Below are 20,811 nucleotides of genomic sequence, written 5' to 3' on the forward strand. Positions count from 1 at the left end.
ATTACAGACAACTTGATGGTTGCACTTGAATGATCAAATAAACCAAGTTCAAGGACAGCTCCATCCTATAGGTTGAAAAGCAACAAAAGAATAATAAGAAACCAGGGAAGAACTGATTTGAAATTACAAGTGTTTAAGTTACTCACAGGACTGCATTTCTCACACAGCCAAATAAAAATCTATATCTGTGTTTATACCTGATACAGCTTCTACAATGACATCCTTTTCTCAGATTTGTCAATAAAAAAATAAGTGTTTGGGAATTCTTCCCAGCTTTATGTTCTACAATAAAGATGCAAGTGATTGAATTATGAAAATAGATTTTTAAAAGGAATCAAACAACATTAAACTAACGATTAAGAATATCAAAGCACATATGTACAAATAGCATTGAAATGTATTCATTATACCTAGAAAGATGTTTGTGAAATGTATATGTATGTATTTTCTGGGGTAGACTTTAGAACCTTTTTTGGGTTTTCTTTGCAAACTAACATTTTTGCAAGCTGGAATTTGGAGCTATAATTATTACTTTCATTTACTTATGTTTCCATGTATATTTTACTTCCTAATATGCTAAAACATCAGTATTTGGTTGAACCAATATGGATTAGAGGCTTTACTCCACCACATTGTGCCTTAGGGGTTCTAGGTATTTAATCCAAAATATTCTCAGATAAGAGTACCTCTAGGATATTAAGCTTTGAATTTCTATGATAGAAACATAATTTCATGTTATTTAATTAGAAGTTTCTAAAAACAAAAATTAGGAAATTTCTTACCTACTATGAAAACTCACCAATAAAATGAAAAAGCCAAATTTGCTGAGTTGCCACAGCATATACTTACACAGACATACACACAAATGTGTGTATGTGTGTGTATATATACATAGCATATATACCCATTATGGTCATAAAGGTTTATGAGTATTATAATAATAAGAACACTGTTATTTTAGGAAGCAGCTCCTCTGTGCCAACATGTCAGTATGATCCCAGTGGATCTGACAGGAAGTAAGAGCCCTAATATAAACAATGTAGTAATGACACTAACGTATACATGTTAATTACATTGTGTGCGTTTACTTTAATATCTTTCCTCATGAAGCTTTTCCAAGTTTACAGACCTCATTTCATTATTTTTCCTCATAAAAGATTTTTTGCTCATATTTCAAGTGGGCCAGGCATACCTGATACTGTAAAATATATTCATCTCCCCTAGAAATATCTCTGTTCATGAACAAATTCCAGATAAATCATGCTGTACATGTTATGCTGAGCACTCCAAAATACCTATTTTTGTCATTTTCTCTCTAGATAAAAGCACAGACAATTTGAAGCTAGGAAATTATTATGCCAGATTTGTGGAGTTTTAATTTAGTGAAACTGTCAGAAACACAGACTTTCTGTAGAGACTTGGCAAGAAAATGTGAACACTACAAGTAAAATAGAATCCAATACATAAAAATGGAAGAATGTAGACTTTTAAAAATACAACAATTGTCCACCTAACATCGAACCTCACATTCTTCCTGCTTTTTTCCTGAAGTCCTGACACAGATTTAGAATATGAGAGAATAATACAGATTTAAAGGCCACTAAAAAATGCTGAACAAATATAATTTAACATTGCTATAATTTACATTTTCTAAGGTACAGTAAGTGAAAGATAATTGTAGAAGATAAATTTGACTATTAAGTAGCACTTTAATGCTATGCATGCTGCAAGTATAAGTGATAAGCACCCAGTTTCATATAAATAATAAGCTCTGTTGAGCATGAATATATTATTAAATTACACTGTTTATTAATTCCATAAACTCAAGACTTACTATGGAAATATTTAAAAATATGTACTTCAGAATCACATGACAGTGTATTTCCAAGTCTCAATGATCACTATAATTCTCCAAAATCTTTCCCAAAACAAACATATGAAATTTGTTTTATTTCAAAACTAAACAACATTTGCATTTTAGAAGAATTGGAAAATATTTTGCAATGAAATGCAAATTCTACAATTCAAATCATTGGCTGATTACTTAGTTGTAAGCATATCACCTGCATTTCTTTACAGAAAAAAACCTAATTATATGGCCCATTTTATCTAAAAACAATAAAACATTAGAATCAAAAGAATTAAATGCTTAATAAATGGTAACTGTTTCATCAATGCGGAATACACATAGGAAAATGATTTTTTTTAATCTTTCATACCATTTACTTATTGCTATTATTCTTAACAGCCTCATACAGTCTAGAAAATTTGGCTTGCTTTTCCTGAAGAAATGAATGTCTTAATGTACTATTGAATAGTAATAAAAGTCTTATTTATTTTTATTATTTTCATATTCAAAAAACCTAGAAAGTATGTCCTGGACCATATTAAGGAAAATATATTTATATGCATACATATTTAAATACATTTATGTATGAATATATAGTATAATGATTTACTGTGTGTATAAAAGATGAGGCAAATAGATGTTAAAAGTGTATTCTTAGCATAAACACCTTCTATAAGGCAATTCATATTTTTAATGAATTAAACACACTTCATTCACAGTTAAGGCAAGGGTTAATTACTTCAGTTGGCATTTAAAAGTTACAAATTCTGTAATAAAAATATGTATATGTGTATATGTATGTATGAAATAATAAAGTGTTAACATTGTAACAAGAACAAAAAAAAACCTCTGAACTTTCAAAAGTTACTTACTTTCTAAAAAGATGAATTGGAAGAATCATGATGTCCCAAATTATAAAAGGAAAACCAAGAAAAAAGAAAGAAAATAAAGTTAGCTTTCCAATTTAAAATGCAATTCTGCATCTTACCATTTCAGTAAACAGGACAATATACAAAAACACACCAAACTTGTAGATTTGGCTGCCAATGGGGAGGAAAAAGTGGGGAGCTGAGGTAATAGGCACCTCGTACTTTCTTCCCTTAATGCCTCTACAACATTTTATCCGTAATGCACATGTATTTCTACATCAGGAATATAATTAGAAATAAATACAAAGGACAATATTTGTCCCTAATTCTTTTCTTTCTATTCCCTGTAATTGGGCCTTCCTATACACCTGCCAGGGTAGATATACAGCTTATTCTACTTGTTTGTTTTTCTCCCTAGACTGTAGGGTTGTGGAACCCTTCTGGTTTGTTTTCATTTCCCACAACCCCTGAAGCAGAACAGGGGTGGAATTTGGAGGCAGGGGAGCAGGCATAATTTAAACTGTCTAGACATCAAAGAACCCCCAGAGATGCTTTGCAGAGCCCTGGTGCTGTGCGAACTACAGAAAAACCATTGCTTTATCACATCAAATTGCTGACAGAACACATAAAATTTTACTAATAGTGCACACTTAGTGAATGGGCTGGATCCTTATCTATTTTAATAATTTTAAAAACCACAAAAAGTACCCAGGGAATGCAAATGGAAGAATATTTATAGACATGACAAAGAAAATATCATAATTGTGGTCCTCCATTCCCTTATGTATAAAATAGCAAGCCTGTTCAATATTTAAGTAACCCAAATTTTAAACCACTTTATTTCACTAAGCATCTCTTAAAAATGTCAGATGAAAGCCGTTTCCTAAAAATATTTTTAATCTCATTTTTCAAATATGGGAATATCAAAAAATTAATCCCAAACAATGTCAGTCAAAAAACTCAATAAATTCAAGAAGCAATTGTTAAGCAATATTTGTTATTAATGTTATTGTGCTATTATTAATATAAATTAATAGAAACAATTACATGTTCACTGTCTTTCAAAACAATTCATAATAGCTCCTTTCAAGTATCTCCAGTGTTGATGGCCTAAGAAAATATCTTAACTATAAAGACTATATTTTTAAGGGGAAATTACGTGGGCCTCTGGTGTGACAGGTAATATTTTAGTTCTTGATGGAAGATCTTTGTGTTCACTAAGTGAAAATTAAATTGATTACTTAGGACTTGTGCATCTAAGTCTTGTATATGTTACACTTCACCAAAATGTTTTTAAAATGTTAAAAAATGAACAATGCATTCTTGGATTTGTCTATTTATTTACATCTTTAATGGGTAAGTCATTACTAGTGGAAAAGAATAAACTATTTCTATCAGTGTGTGTGGATGACTCCTTAGCATACATACATAGGCACAGTTACATTCGCTGAAAATCTGTAACTTAGATGCTTAAAAAATATTATAGGAAGGCAAGGCCAAATTAACTTCTTACTCTGAGAAAAATTACCACTAGTCTGGAATTCTTGAAAATGATAGAAAATAACAATCTAAAACTATACATGTTACCTACCTAATCCCAGCACATAAAATGTTAACCAAAAAATTATCTATAGCAACCCTGAATTTTTATTTTTGAAGACACAAATGGTGTCCCAAACTTTGTAGTGCCTCAAAGAAGATCACTAATTAACATTTTTAATGAGCACAGACATATGAGAAATAACTAATATTAGAGTTTTAAAAATATAAGAATAAATAGGAGAACCAATTAGCTCAAGAGATGGGTCATGACAGAAAGATATTCTGCATATTTCCATGTGAAGAAAATCCACATGATTTTCAATTTTCAACACATCTCTCAGGTAATATAGAAATGTAACCCCAGTACACTTATGAAGTGGATATATGAGGCATGAAATAATTACCAAGTGACATATGCTATGCAAGTTAATTCTTAAATGTAGAGAAACAGTTTCAGACTCCAAACCTAAACATTTGTCTCTGGTTGGCTTGAACAATATAAAAAGATATTCTTCTTAGAATATAAACAGAGATATGAAATTAGACCTTTTATTCACTTTGGAGACATTACCAAGCTGCCACATACAATACAATCATATTCATTAAATTGACTTTTTGTTTTAGGAGACAAGATTCTCAAAACATTAAAATAGGGACAAGAGTTGATCAGTATTATTTCTAAATAATATCTATAAGGAAACTAAGAAATGAGCCTATAAAAGTATAAACTAAAGCCTATAATCCAAATTATGGTTTTTAAAGACCCCCATCTAAAGTCTGAAGTGAGATGTCTATAAATCCTTGGTTTATAGACATCACATGAACAACACACCACAGGTTTAGCTGGATATTGGCAACTGTTTCTCTGCATGTCATGTGATCACTGCTATACCAGGAAAGGCAATAGAGCACAACGAATAAGGCTGTGGCTTCTGGAGCCCGTCAGCTTGTTCAATAGTGGCTAGACCATTTACTAGCTGTGTTACTTGAGACTTAACCTCTCTAGGTCTTAGGTTCCTTGACTACAGAATGTGGATAATAAAAGTCACTATTTCTTAAAGGATTATTCTGAAGAATTAATGAGTTCAAACATGTAAAACATTTAGAAATACATCTGGCATACCTAAAGTGTTCAAATATTGTAAACTCTCATTATTATGAATACTACTCCTCCTCGAAGAGGTACAAAGGATGGCAAATGGAAAGAATTTAAATATTTCATAACTTGTCTAAAAAATTGGCTCAGGGTTGTTTTTTTTTTCTAATTTCACTTTCATTTCATGAGCAAAAATAAGAGAAGACATGAGTGAGTTTATATTCCAACCCCATAGCCTTCAACATGTGAATAACATTGAAAATAACTTATTCAGTAAAGGTAGAAGGAAAAGAATGATAATAAGATCTATTATTATGGTTACATTTACTGAGAATTTCTAACGTGATTGCATTTTCACGCCTATTATCTATACTCCTCGTAGCGACCATGAAATGTAAGCATGCTGTCCAGTTTAGCAGATGCAACTGAGGCTGAGAGATTAAGAATCTTACTGCAGTCAAATAACAACTAAGCGATGGAGCTGAAATCCAAATTCCATTCTGATTCCAAAGCCTATGCTTTTTCCAATCTCCCACATTCTTCTCCCCCCAATTGCCTCCTCCACTTAATTAACCTTGGATACTAAAAAAGAATATTTAGCACTTGAAGGAAACACACAAGGAAAAGCCAGATGCTGGCAAACAGTAAATGTGTTTGGCTCCGTCTTCACTCAATGCCACCTATAGCAATGATGCCCTCTAGGTAGATTTCATTATTCTAAGAACTAGGCTGCAGAAGATGACATTGTTCATCTTCTTCAAGTGATGCTACCTATTAAAACTAGAGAAGAAAGAACTTTGAGAGAATGTGGTAGAGAATCCAGGCCCACAATCAAGATGCCTCTTTGTAGAAGTGGATCGTTAAAGAATAACACAATCCATTAACTGAATAAACATTTATTGAGCACATTATATATGTCAAGTTAATCTTGAAATAAATTTATACTCTGACAATGCTTTGCACATAATAGAAATGCAGGCTGAACTCAAGTGAATTATCTGAATATATACAAAATGACAAGGGATCTAGGAGAAGGGAGCCTTGAGGCATGTGGCACAACAGGAGTAAAATCATTTCAAATTTAAATGTTATCCTTAGTTTATTCCAAGGAGATGACTGACATGGAATCAAGTGCCAATTTCTTATGTCACCAACTCTAATGCAAAGGCAACCAACCCATGGCCACTGGTGGCACTTCAGGACTTTATACTATTTCCCTATTACTGCAATCACAAAGAGAATATTTTCAATTAGGCCAATAAAAAGTATCTTCCAAAATAAAATAGTGAATTTCATATATTAAGAAAAAGATTAATTATATTTGGCATGATAAATTAGTTTCATATAAAAATGTGAATTTCTATATTCTACTTGTACTCCTCCTATCCCAATGTGTTACCAATGGCTAATACTATAGCATTTCTGAATGTGTTCTATGAAATATTAGTCCCGAGTGATGCTCCAAAAGAACTGTCAAACGAGTTTCAGAAAAGAGCATGCTGCATTCTTTGCAAACTCACTAAACACATTAAGGATATATACTAAAGTCTCTGAAAAAAAAAAATCCTGCTTAACTGAAGAAACCTCTTTAACTCACTGTTTCCTAAGAATAAGCAAAAACAAACAAAAAAACAGCAAACAAAAAAACCCAAATTCTCCCCCCTGCAATATTTAGCAACATCCCCTATTATAGTATGCCAAGAAATATACTTGAGAAAATGCTGTACTATATTTATGACTCAGAACATTAGGAAAAAGTACCTAGCAGTTATACTTCCAGGAATATTTAATTTTATTAGCCAAATGCTTAAAATATTATTTTAAAGGTATACAAAACATCTGTTCCTCTGTGGAAAAAAAATAATGCACTGTGATGAGTATTTTTCTCTGTGCAAATCTGTAAAACTGAAAAATAGATCCAGGAACTCTGAATAGCATTGACAAATGTATATGTAACATTCACATGTAGTTGAAAATACTATATATTTGCAATATTACCCAACATAAAAGTAATCTTACTCATCCTCCCAATGGAGACCTCCCTCTAGTTCCTCTAACTCTCTCTCAGTGTTGGGTACTATCCTCCTCCTCATCACCCACGACTAAAGCATTTCTCACACTCTTCAAGCCACTGTACCTCAACAAAGTTCATTTTTCAGTTTGCCTTTTGGCTTCTTCACTTCCTAATTCAAACAGTATTTGCATCACAGCAGGATAGTTCGATAGCCCCCAACCCTACCTTCAGTATCTCCCTGCTCCAATGCAGCCTACCCACTGGTGCCAAAGCAATGTTCCTATTTTAAAAAACTAACAAAAACACTGCTTAGACTCCTCAGGCCATGCCATACACTTGATTTCATTCATTCGTTCATTTATTAAAATCAGTGGTTTCAGAAGCACAAACTTTTAAGTGGAAATGACAGTCTCCTACAGGATAGTTGGCACCTACCTTATCTCCAATGCTCAGATTACTCTTCACCCTCAGACTACTCTCCTATAATCTGATCCAACTCAGTAAATCATATGCCTCCATGGTTTCCAATCTCTCTGTTTTGGTTCATATTAAACCCTCTGCCTGAAAATGCATCCCACTCCTTGCTCCATTTACTACTAAAAATAAAACTTTTAACTACGGCCTGTATGATGACAGCTTTTGTGATCCCAGGGCATTCCTGGATTACAATCTTGACACTTTGCACATCCCTCATGGTTTCATCAAAATTTTTATACTTCTAACTTTCCTGTCCCTACCAAGTACAAGTTTGGGAACTCCATAGAGGACTGTCACATATTCATTTATTTTTGTATTATCTGACGAGCAATCTCAATCCACTCAAAACATGTCTGTTGAGATGAACTTGATCACTGCCATGAAAGCTGTTACAATCATGCATTTATAGACATAAAGCACCTGCAATGACTACTATCTATATTCTGTTGCAATTTATGACTATTATCGTGTGTGTCAAACACCATACACACCACTCAGGCCACACTGGCCATCTTATATATGCATGCTGTGCATTCCTGTCTTTTACAGACTTTTCCGTCCTCAGTAATGTGATTCCAGGTTAGTTACCAGTGAAATGGTCCCTATTTCCCCACCAGGAAGGCTAGTTAGATTAAACAAAATGGTCAAATAGTGGGAGTTTGGGGAACTGATATAAAAATAAAGAGAAAGAACACACATTATTTTCAGTGGAAACATAAGCTGTAAAGGTACAAAAACAATTAGCTGGTGCCTACCGCTGCCTCCACAAAGAGAGCCTGCCAAGAATAAAGCTAACCAGAGTAAAGGAGAGCACAACATGGAAAGAAAAGAGGGGGTGTGGGGAAGATGATATCACTTGAACTCCTGCATTATCTAGTCATGTTGAAGGTCAATCCATCGGATGTCCCAATTAAATAAGCCAATAAATCCTCTGCACTTTTTTTTGACACTTATCAAATAGGCTAAATGATTTATAAAGGCTGGCCTCCTTTTTCCAGGCCTCAATCTTCTCATCTGTAAAATGATGAGTTTAAAATAGGTGTGCTTTAAAGCTTTGCTAATCTCTTTCTGGCTAAGATTTTAAATACAATTAATAATGGTTTGACTATTGGCTTACTCTTCATTCCAGTCATGCTACCTGTCTTCCTACTCCCTTCACCTTCAATGTCTTCTGTTTTCCTCTCTTCCTATTCATGTGTCAAGATCCCCTTACCTTCACTTCCTAAAAACTTCCAATGACCTCTCCAGTCCATGATCATCTCTGAAATTCCAGAAGCTTTATAGTCATTACCACAAGTGTAGCATTTAATTCTGTGCATCTAACACCACATTGCTTGATGGCATCTAGCAAATTAGGACTGCAGCTTCCTTAGAGTTCCTGGTGGTCCCCTCAGGGGCCTGACAGACTTGGACACTCATGAAACATTCAAGGGCTGTTGATAAAGTAACATTTTACAATTTACAGAGTAGAACGAAATTTGAAGGTTGGCAATACCAAGTACTGGCTGAGAATGTCCAGAAATAGAAACTAAGAAATACTCTAGTGAGAATATAAATTGACACAACCAATTTGGAAAGACATCTGGCAATATCTAGGGAAAAACAAAACAAAACAAAACAGAAGTATGCATGCTCTGCAGATCAGCATTCCACTTTTTGGTATAGACCCCAGAAAACCTCATGCACATTCACAAAGAGACATTATTTAAGAAAAAAGAACTGTCAATAAACTAAATATTCACCAGTAAATGATAGCTATAGACAAAAACATACTTTTACCTATATATTCATAACAAGACTGAAATTCTGCATATATAAATTCTGTTGTATAAAACACAGCAAATTTATGACCCAGATTGCCTCTGAGAAAAAGAGGCAATCAAAGAAGTTCGTTTTACCTGCTAGACTTAATTTTTAAAAAATCCATAGCAACTATGACAACATGTCCACAACTGTGAATTTCAGCCACTGGTTGTTGGTCTACGGTATTTTACTGTATTTTCCAAATTTTTCAAAACAGAAAATCACTCATTTTTGTTCTTTTACCCACAATTTGGCTTCTCTCTAATTCTATCAGATGCTTCCCTTGTGTCCATTGTGTTATTGTTTAAAGATTCTTGTGCAAGCAAATCAATACATGGAATTTATATGGAAAGTGTAAAGTTATACCATTACACAAAATTAAAAGTAATGAGTCCGTCTCAATTTCTCCTAACTCTACCTATTACTTTAGAAGTAATGACTACTAAGGATCTACCATGTTTTTTTCCAGAGCTTTTCCTCTGTTTGTATGCACAGATGCCTGTATTCAACTCTACAGTTTGGTATTTTAAATTTATTTTCAAATAGAAGACAGCAGTTAGTGCACACTGGTAGGTACATGCTTCTTTGCTTAATTACACAACCAGATTTTCCCACAGAATTGTTTGTTCTTAATATTGTACAGACTGGATATTAATATTCATAATATTTTTCACATCCTATAGAGTAGAAATATAATTTTTAAAGCATTTCCTTATTTAACATTTAGTTTGTATCTAATTTTATTCACTAAAATAGTGCTGTAATAAATAATCTGGTATGTACTTCTCTCTATATATGAGCTGTAGATTTAATGCTTGTGTCCCTAACCCCCAAATTCATGTTGAAACCTAGTCTTCAATGTGATGGTATATAGAGGTGAGGGCCTCTTGGAGGTGATTAGGTCCCGAGGATGGAGCCTTCATGAATGGGATTTCTTTTTTTTTTTTTATTTTATTTTTTAAACATTTTTTTTAATTTTTATTTATTTATGATAGTCACACACACAGAGAGAGAGAGGCAGAGACACAGGCAGAGGGAGAAGCAGGCTCCATGCACCGGGAGCCCGACGTGGGACTTGATCCCAGGTCTCCAGGATCGCGCCCTGGGCCAAAGGCAGGCGCCAAACCGCTGCGCCACCCAGGGATCCCGAATTATAAAAGAGACCCTAGAGAGCTTTGTTCCCTTCCTACATAAGGACTCAATGTAAGGTGGAACATTTAAAACCCAGAAAGTCGGCCCTCACCTGACTCTAAACCTGCAGGCACCATGATCTTAGACTTTGCAGCCTCCTGAACTGTGAGAATCAAATTCTCTTGTTCATAAGCCACGTAATCTGTGGTATTCTGTTATAGCAGCTCAAACAGACTAGGAAAATATGTATGGCTACTTCTTGAGAATAGATTTCTGAAAGAAATTATTAGCTTAAAAGAGTTATTTTAAGGGATGCCTGGGTGGTTCAGTGGTTGAATATTTGCTTTCAGCTAAGGTCATGATCCTGGGGTCCTGGGATCAAGTCCCACTTCCAGCTTCTTTCAGAGATCCTACTTCTCCCTTTGCCTAGATCTCTGCCTCTCTGTGTTCCTCATGAATAAATAAAATTCTTTAAAAAAATAAAAAGGCTATTTTAAAATTTTGATAGTTACTTCCAAATTACACTTTCTTGAGAGTAACTATTTTCCCTACCCTAGTCAACATAGATAATATTAATCTTTAAATTTTTGTTAATCTGTCCAAAATGGAAAGAGGTCATTACAAGTAGAGGGAACAGAAAGAACAAGGCACAAATGGACAAAACTGAATGTGGTAGACAGAAACATGATTATTTATTTGGCATTTCCAGGGAAGGGAAGGGTGGTTGGGATCAGTTTCCAGAGGGAAGATATGTACCCTGCCATGCAAATGTCTAAATCCCATGGCCAGGAGCTTAGACTTCATGAAAGAGATAATAAAGAGCTCCAGAGGATTTTAAAGAAGAAAATACCCTTGTCCCTCTGTTAGCATGAGGGTAGATCTAGAACAAGACATTCCTACAAGACAGATTAGGAGCCTGCAGTACTGGACTGTAGGAAAGATGACAAGAACCTCAACAGAGCAATGATGGTAGGTCAGAGATATGGAGGAAGAGTCAAAAAACACATGTGAAGGGACGCCTGGGTGGCTCAGTGGTTTAGCGCCTGCCTTCAGCCCTGTGCATGATCCTGGAGACCCGGGATCGAGTCCCACGTCGGGCTCCCTACATGGAGCCTGCTACTCCCTCTGCCTATGTCTCTGCCTTCTCTCTCTCTCTCTCTCTGTGTCTCTCATGAATAAATAAATAAAATCTTAAAAAGAAATGCATAAGAAGAAATAGTGTGGGGGGAGGATCAGTAAGATATAAAAATCAACTAGATGTGTCAGATGGGAGGAGAAAGAATTAGGATTACTTTAGGGTCTGGGGGTAAATGGTGGTATAATTAGGTAAGACAGTTAATAGAGAAGAGGTCAATCTGGAAAAACAAAATATAAATTTAGTTCTGGACTTACTAATTTAAAGGTATACATCCAGAATTCTAATGCATACATGCATCACAAAATTAATGCTGGAGTTAGAGAAAAACACTGGGGAACCATCGGCATATAGATGGTATTTAGAAAGGTGAAAACTGATAAGGCACAGATGTAGAGTAATAAAAGAAGAGAAAAATGACTGACTTGGGCTTATTCTATTCCAATAGAAAACTACACTAGAAAATATTTCTGAGATGACAAAAAAAGGAAAAAAGAATCCTGCAAAGGATTTCATTACAATAATGAAGTGTAACTCTAACCTCAGGATACAATTATTTTAGAAGTCAGAATAAATCTCTGTATTCATAGGAAGAAATAACCTATAAATGGGAAATTACCTAGAGTATCTTGCCAGCAGGAATCTTTCTTTTAAATATAGTTTTCTTTTAAGAAGTAATATAAGAACCATTACTAAGTATCTGTCAATGGATGAAAAGATGAAAAAAATCACTCAAAATCTGAACCCCTTAAAACAACTCTATTTTATAAATTTTCTTCTAGCCTATTTTTTTGGTGTGTTTCTAAAGTTATAATTTACCTAAATGTTGAATTACAGTATTTCATTTTATGTTATACCCTCTCCATATTATAAAGCCATGAGAAAGATATCAAATGGTTAAAAATATTCTATCAACTTACTTCAAGTCCATGGTTTTCAATCTGTCTATATATTAGAATTTTCAGGAGAATTTTTAAAATGCAAATCTTTAGGCAACTCCAAATCTCCAGATGGGGCCCGAAGAGCATGCATTTTCTTGCATCTTTCCAAATAATTCTAATTTGCAGCCAACTTTGAGAAGCACCATACCACTCACTGGTAAGCATTTAAATTATGTCCTTTATAATTGAAATAGCATTAATATGAATATCTTAGCACATACAGTATTTTTCTTTTTTTTTTTCAGTATTTTTCTTATATTTAGGAATATTTTAAGATAAACTTGCAAAAGTGGCATTATTAACTCAGGATATATAAATTATGTAATGACTTTTCGCAAATAATGCCAATTGGCTTTTCAAATGAGTTATTTTGGTTTATATTCTCACTGATAATTATATAGCAGGAAGTGTCATTTGGAGTCAGAGTGAAGTGCATGGATTGATTTAATTTATTAGGAAAACTAAGAAACTATCTCCAATGGTTACCTTGCATTTCTATGATTATTAATAAGATCAAATGCTTACCCACGTACTTACTTATTCCTTAGTTTTATACATTGGAGCTCTTCTGTTCATGTCCTTTGACCATGATGCTCTAAGGTCATTACTTATTTTATTAATTGTTTTAATAATCTTTTTATATAATACCTCCAGCATATTAACTAAAAATGTTTACTTACTTAATATATTTTGATATGGAGACACATAAAAATTTCAGTAGTTAATTATGTCAATTATTTCCTCTGAACTTTGTTTTATAGCTTTTAACAGTTAAAAGTCACTTCCCTATCAAGGATAGATTCAAATGTTGGGTTTGAATTTTTCTCATTTTTTCCCAATGGTATGACTTTTCAAATATAAGTTTTCAATCATGTACATATCTTTCTCAATATAAAACACAACTAACACATTACATGTTCAATAAACATTTATCATTTTCAATGGTTTTCTATGGTTCAGAAAGAATAGTTTCCTTGCCCATTTCTGATTCATGCCCCTACTTCTCTGCAGAAGAATCTGGTACTGCTCATCAGAAATTCCTTGATCAGCAGAATGTCAAAAGAATTCAGAGTTTTGCTGGCGACAGGGAAATTTTTACCTTTAAATGTTTGATAAAGGAAATGTCTAAATTTAACTGCACCAACCACTCCTGTTAAGATTGGCATTCACACAAAAAGAGAAAATGTCAATTTAACTTAGTTGTGTTTTCTCCTCCTTCCTCCTCCTCTTCCTCTTTCTTTATCCACTTATATTTTTAAGGTAATTTGTTCAGTGGTAGTCATCTGCTTTAATTAGAAGTATTACAGTAGAAATATATTTAGTAAACATAGCTTTCTGCTTTAAATCAGAAGTTTTATGAAACACAAACGTCATTGTTTTTTGGGACGGCATGAAATACATCTACAAAATTCAGATTGAATTACAGAGTAAAAACAAACTTTACAAAGGGCCTAACTTCTAAGCAAGATCTATTATGGAAACAATATGTTTTGAGAAAGGAAGAGTAAATACAAAGACTAGTGAATTAAAGAATCCTTCTCTTCCCCAAACTTAGTATTTGACACTTAAAAATACATCTAAGAATCTGGCAGTAAGCCTAAAAGAAATTTAATACATCTAGTTCTTGTTTTAATTTCACCCTCAGGAAAATATAATTCATGAGAGGCATAAGTTAGGAGCAGGGATTGCAGAAATGCTATGTCTCCTACAGTAAGCCATATTAATACTCTTCCATACAGAAAAAAATCCAGTAAGATAAAGATAAGAATGCCCAGGATCAATGCAAATGTAAAAAGAGAAAAAAACAATACTGTTTCAGGCTAATGGTTTTGGAAAACTACAAAATTATACACACATATATATTAATAAATTCCAAAAGTAATGTTACTAATATGTTATATATGTGTTACCTCTGTTTTATAGAAATAAACATCTTCCTTAGGAAAAAATGCGCATTTTGATGACCCATGGGGAGAAATGTATCTTTAGACAAAAGATTTCCTGTACATTATTTTACAGCAATATCAATGTTCCAGCCAGGCACACAGAGACCCTCCAGACAACAACTCCAGTAACAAAAAGGGAGAAAAATATGTAAATGTAATCGGAGTGGAAAGGAAGAGAATTGATGAGCCACGATAATAATTCAAGAACAATTATTTTCAACCTGGACCTCTACTTAATCAACTAACTAAAGGGTAACTGATTAAGCAATTGCTAGAATTATAGAGAACTATCTATGTTTATGTAACAATAAGGGAAATATCCTTGTGCCTTCCTTCATTTTTCTATGTTTCAAAAAACAAAACTTGAGATATGGCTTCTGGCCATTTGGCAAACATATGAAGTAAGCACGACTCCAATCCACTCATTTAACCTGAATTAATATTCTTGAGGTTTTATATAGCCACTTAAAGCTTTCAGGAAATAGTTCCTCGATGCACCTGCCACCTAATTCCATGAAATCAATATTTCACTTAAGCTAAGTCAGGAAATCTTAAGGTGGTGAATTCAATTATGACTGTTACTTCATGAGCTGTTAGTAGATAAAACATATCACTGAAATTGAAAATCATCACAGTTAAAGAGCTTTACCTCCTTTGGGGGGGTATTTCATAAGGTACCATTAACATAATTAATAAGTTTATCATGTTAGAGTAAGAATAACAACTTTAATATATGACTCTGTATTTTTCTATTGCCAAATGTCAGTTTATAAACACAAAAACAATGTTCTCTCTGGCTATGCCTAAAATAAATCTATTGTGTGATAGTAGGAGTAAGCTGCCCATCAATATGAAAAGAAACACTGATAATATTCAAACTTCATTTAAAGATGAAAACAAGTATTTACTGAAATCCAGATATATTACTATTTAAGCAGGAAACAAAAATTCACATCTTCAGTCATAAGAACCATATTATACATGAAAGGCAATGGTAAGCTGAGGTTTCATATAAAGTTTTGTAGATACACTAAAAAACAACAAAAAAAAAAAAAAAAAAGCATTTATAAACAGAAAACACCTAGAATTGGTCTTCAAATGCTGTCTTTTCTCAGATAATCACTATCTTGATTGACCTCCATGCACTTGATTCTTATGGTTTTCTAGGATCCAATGTGGGTATTGCTACTTCATTTTCAAAAGAGAGAATTCTAGACAAATGTCTGAAAAGATAAATTGCAAAACTCTAAACCTATTTATCCCATAAGTGACAAACATTTGATAATCCTAATATTGCTCATCTTGTCACCTGGCTTATTAAACTGAGTTTTAAGAAAATTCTAGAAATTTTCAAAACAATCACTATGCTAGTACATTCCTGTCTTTCATTTCCTCCTTGGTTTGCTCATGCCTTCTGATAGGTATTCTTTTTCTTTTTTTTTTCCCCTCTTTGCGACCCCCACTTCAAGTCTAACATTTGCCTGTGGCTTAACATTTGACTGTGATGGAAAGACTGAGCTTTGGAATCAGCAAACTCAGACTCAAATGCCAGATCTTCCACCTATAACTGTGAAGTAAGGCAAAATACCGAACTTCTCTCAGAATCAATTTCCTCATCTGTAAAATGAAGAAACAGCACCTATTTCTCAATGTTACTGTGTGGATTAAATGAACTAAAAAATAGAAACTGCTTGGCTCAGTGCCTGACACTGATCAGTTACTGCATAAATGTTAGTTTCCTGCCCTTTTGCCAAAATGACATTCAACAGACAGTTCTAATGATATTTACAGATACGTACATCTGTGTTTCTTCTTTGCAGTTCTTTACCTGTATTCTAATATTAGGCCTAATAAACTTCCTCCATGTTCAACACTCAAGCAAGCTTTTCATTACTCTAAAGGAAAATAACTGAAATAACATTTCATAAATAAATAATAGCCAAGAAAAGGCACCAACTTTCTAAAGAACATGTTCAAAATTAAAGAAACTAGCATATTCTCTGTAAAAACTTAAAATGCCTAAGGAGTTTAAGGAGAGAGAGAGACAGTATTTATGCTGCAAAACTCCTTCAAAGTACAACCCAATTTGATTCTTAGTAAAACAGGGTTAGAAAAATGAAGTGCTCTCAGTGAAGATAAAGCAAAACATTTACTGGGAAAAATCAGCCATCACCCTCAAGAATATTTATTAACATGGTCAGGCTACTTCACTTAAAAGAGCCCCAAGCAAAAGGGTGAACAAGCAGACTACAGCTTTAACAAGAAAGATCATTGAGATGCAGTCAATGTTCACAGGGAAGAAGGCTCAGATATATAACAAAAAGGAAAATAAAACATTTCTAACATTGCAGTAGGATTTGCATGTATAGATAAATTGGTAGTCAAAATATGGCCACAGTTTACACAAACTGTAACTCAGAGGAATTAGAAAGCACACCAGGGCCTCACGAATTTTCCCTTTCCAACAAGTCACACTTCTCAGTTTCGATTCTAGTCTGCACTGTCACACTGACAAAACAGAAATAACGTATGTGAACGACATCCATCTGGGAATCACCCTCATATCCTTCTACACAGTCATTCAAATCACACTGCCTGGCCTCCAGGTGTCCAGTTGTCTTCTCAAACCCACCAAACATGAACAGGGGAATGAGTGACAACTACGCGGTTCCACACAGGAAGACCCTCGATGTCCATTTTCACCCGTCCCTAGCTGGTACCTACCCGGAAGGAATGAACGGAACCACTCCAATGCAATCCCAGCCACTCCTGCTAGTTCAAGCATTCGGTTCAGCATCACCTCATGACCAACACGAAAGCAGCTGAGGCTCTAATATAATCATCATGGAAAGTTGTCCCAAATCCTTCATTCGAGGAAGATCCTTCATACACACCAACGCTGTCTCCAAGCCATGCCGGGGTCTGAAACCAGACTGGAAAATATTATATATGTGTATATATAGTAAAACTCCCACAAACCACTCTTCTACTATGGCATATTTATTTACAGCTGCTTAATCCATCCTATAGATATATAGATATATAGATATATAGATATATAGATATATAGATATAGGTATAGATATATTGCCTTCTCAAGGTGAAATATGAACATTCAAGGAAAGATGCTTTTCATAGTAGAAGGTAAACTGAAAGCATATGAAGACCTGGTGCTGCCTGGTAAGGTAGTTGAGGTGGTCCCAAATGGAATATACTCTGTCCTGAAGGGAAGAGAGAAAACACAATATTGGTTTCCAAGGCTAATCTTCTAAACTTGATACACAGGATCAAACTATTCTGTTGTTTAAAAAACAACAAAACAAAACACAACACCTTGGCTTTTTCAGGAGATGAGGAAGCAATGCCAGATTAACTCTTGAAGCTCTGTTTCATATTACCAAACATGTGCCTTCTTCCTCCTGAATCCCACTATGTGGATGCCACTTTGATAATCCTGGCTACCATTGCCTTGACTGCATTCTCAGAATCTCTACAGATCAGGGACCCTCTACTTGCTCATCATACAGACAGGACCAGAAACCTTTGAATGGATATCAACTTCAAATGGTGGGGGTGGGGTGGGGGAGAGATCAATGGAGCCCCAAGAGCTATTATATGTTAAAGAACAAGAACAAACCAACTTATTTAAAATGTTAATTTTCCCTCTCACTGCTTAATGAATAGGCTTTTAAGAAACAAAGACACAGACATTATGTAGTTTTCAAAGCTAAACCAGCAAATGCACTATTTTTATCTTCTTGAAACCTTTATTATAATATTAAAGACTACATATTTCCTTTTTTGCTGCCCCTTCTCCTAAACTAATACTGAAAACTAAAACTTCCAATCCCCGCACAAAATTTAACTGTTTCTCTATTTCCAGAATGCCTAAAATAAAATTAAATGGTTTAAAGCATTGGAGCATTATTTTCTATGTACTTACCCTAAATTATTATTTGCATTAAGCAAATGGCTATCTGACTGCTTGTCATATATACTTCCATTTAAAATTAATAGAATTCTGTCTTTTAATCTCCATTTCAGTTGCTCTACTGGCCAGACTCATCCCATCCTTGTTAGCTACAGTCTGTATTAAAATGAAAAATCTCAGCAATGTCCATCCAGTATACTGCCTCCTCTACCTACTGAATATATACTTTGGTTCCCAAGTCAACTATTCTACTGATATTAAATATGCAGAAATCTATTAGGTTAGGACCTGAGATTTGTATCAAACATAATACTCATTACAGTTTTTTTCTGGACACTTTCCACTAACTTCACTGCATCTCATAAAAAGTGACGTTGCTCTCATAAGGAAAATGCAAAAACTAAATGGGTCACCTAGGCAAAGGACTTAAAAAATATATACCAAAAGAGATAGACCACGTGGTTGATAGCTAAAACTTACTGTCCATTTGGTGCTTAGCAATATATAATGCTTTTCCTCCTAAAATGTCAAGTCCTCTTGTTTGACATATTGACCCTCTGTTGCACAACCTGAGGGTCTGACCAATTACAGTAAGTGTAAGAGTCTTCTCAAACCATCCCTTATATAGATGTCGGCTAAATTTGTCTGTAAGTGATATATGTTCAATGAAATAAACATTTGCTGAGATACCTACTATGATCTAGGGACTATACAGGATATACAAACATGAGTCAGATGGGCCGCTAGCTATCTTGCAATTCATAGTTTAGATGGAAAAAAGACATATAAACAAAAAGAACTGTGATAAAGATTCATTTAAAACCTCCCTTGAAATATAAAAAAAGGAACCATATTTCTGCCTGGGAATCACAGGGAAAGTTGCCCAGGGGAGATGACAATTTGCATCTTAAATGATAAACAGGTAGCAGGATAGCAGTAATGGTAATAATCAACAGAAGCTAAGCATTAGCATATATGTAATTTAGTAGAATCTTGGAAATCAGATCACTACTCAAAAGTAAAATATATTCTGTCCTATATTTAGTGTAATAGACAGCATTTCCATTTTAGTATAATGGAAAACTCTCAGTATACTACGAACATTTAATACATATTAAACAAGCCAAAACTGTGAGAACCTTAATGACAGAAGCACACAAATAATGACATAGATTTTCCAAATAATTAATCATTTCCTACATGTCTAAATGAAGATCTCCTCAGAAATAGCAAAGTGTTTTTTTCATTAAAGTCTATTCTTCAAAATTTCATTTTGTCCTTGAAGCTTCATAATCAAGTATCAAACAGAATTTGGATGATAATACAAATACACAGGACTCTGAGACACATTTTTCCCCCCGCCTAAAATACTAATTATATAATTAGCAGGAGGTACTGTTAGGGCACTACATGTTAACACATAGAAGTCTGGAGGGTGCGAAAGCAGGAAATATCATATTGATATCATTCAAAAGGCTAAAGTGAACCAGGGGTGCCTGGGTGGCTCAGTCAGTTAAGCATCAACTATTGATTTCAGCTCAGGTAGTGATCTCGGGGTCTTGAGATTGAGTCTCCTGTCAAGCTCAGCCCCGAAGTTAGCTTGAGTCTCTCTCTCTCTCCTCACCTCTGCCCTTCCCCCCGGCACACACTCACATGTGCTCTCTCTCTCTAATAAATCTTAACAATCTTTTTTTTTTTTTAAAGGCTGAAGTGGCCCAAATGTGAAAGCTAGCTAGGGAAATAGTTTCTCAGTTACAAATAGGACCCCCAAAAAGGCATCTCATTTAATGAAAAATTATTAACTTGTTGGTATATTGTAAATTAGGAAAATCCCTGATACCAGAGTTCCAACACTGGTGATTGGCAGACATATAAAAAACAACTCATGAGATCTCTGGGTGGCACAGCGGTTTGGCGCCTGCCTTTGGCCCAGGGCGCGATCCTGGAGACCCAGGATCGAATCCCACGTCGGGCTCCCGGTGCATGGAGCCTGCTTCTCCCTCTGCCTGTATCTCTGCCTCTCTCTCTCTCTCTCTCTCTCTCTCTCTCTCTCTCTGTGTGTGTGTGTGACTATCAT

The 20,811-nt window shown here is 34.4% G+C and overlaps 1 protein-coding gene across 1 annotated transcript in view; it reads right to left on the reverse strand.

The window, feature by feature from the left end:
• ASXL3 (ASXL transcriptional regulator 3) overlaps nt 1–20,811 on the reverse strand; it is a 147,178-nt gene that overhangs the window by 112,179 nt on the left and 14,188 nt on the right. The gene's annotated exons all lie outside the window — the stretch shown is intronic.

Source organism: Nyctereutes procyonoides, unplaced genomic scaffold, assembly GCF_905146905.1.
Source record: "Nyctereutes procyonoides isolate TBG_1078 unplaced genomic scaffold, NYPRO_anot_genome, whole genome shotgun sequence".
Taxonomy (NCBI): domain Eukaryota; kingdom Metazoa; phylum Chordata; class Mammalia; order Carnivora; family Canidae; genus Nyctereutes; species Nyctereutes procyonoides.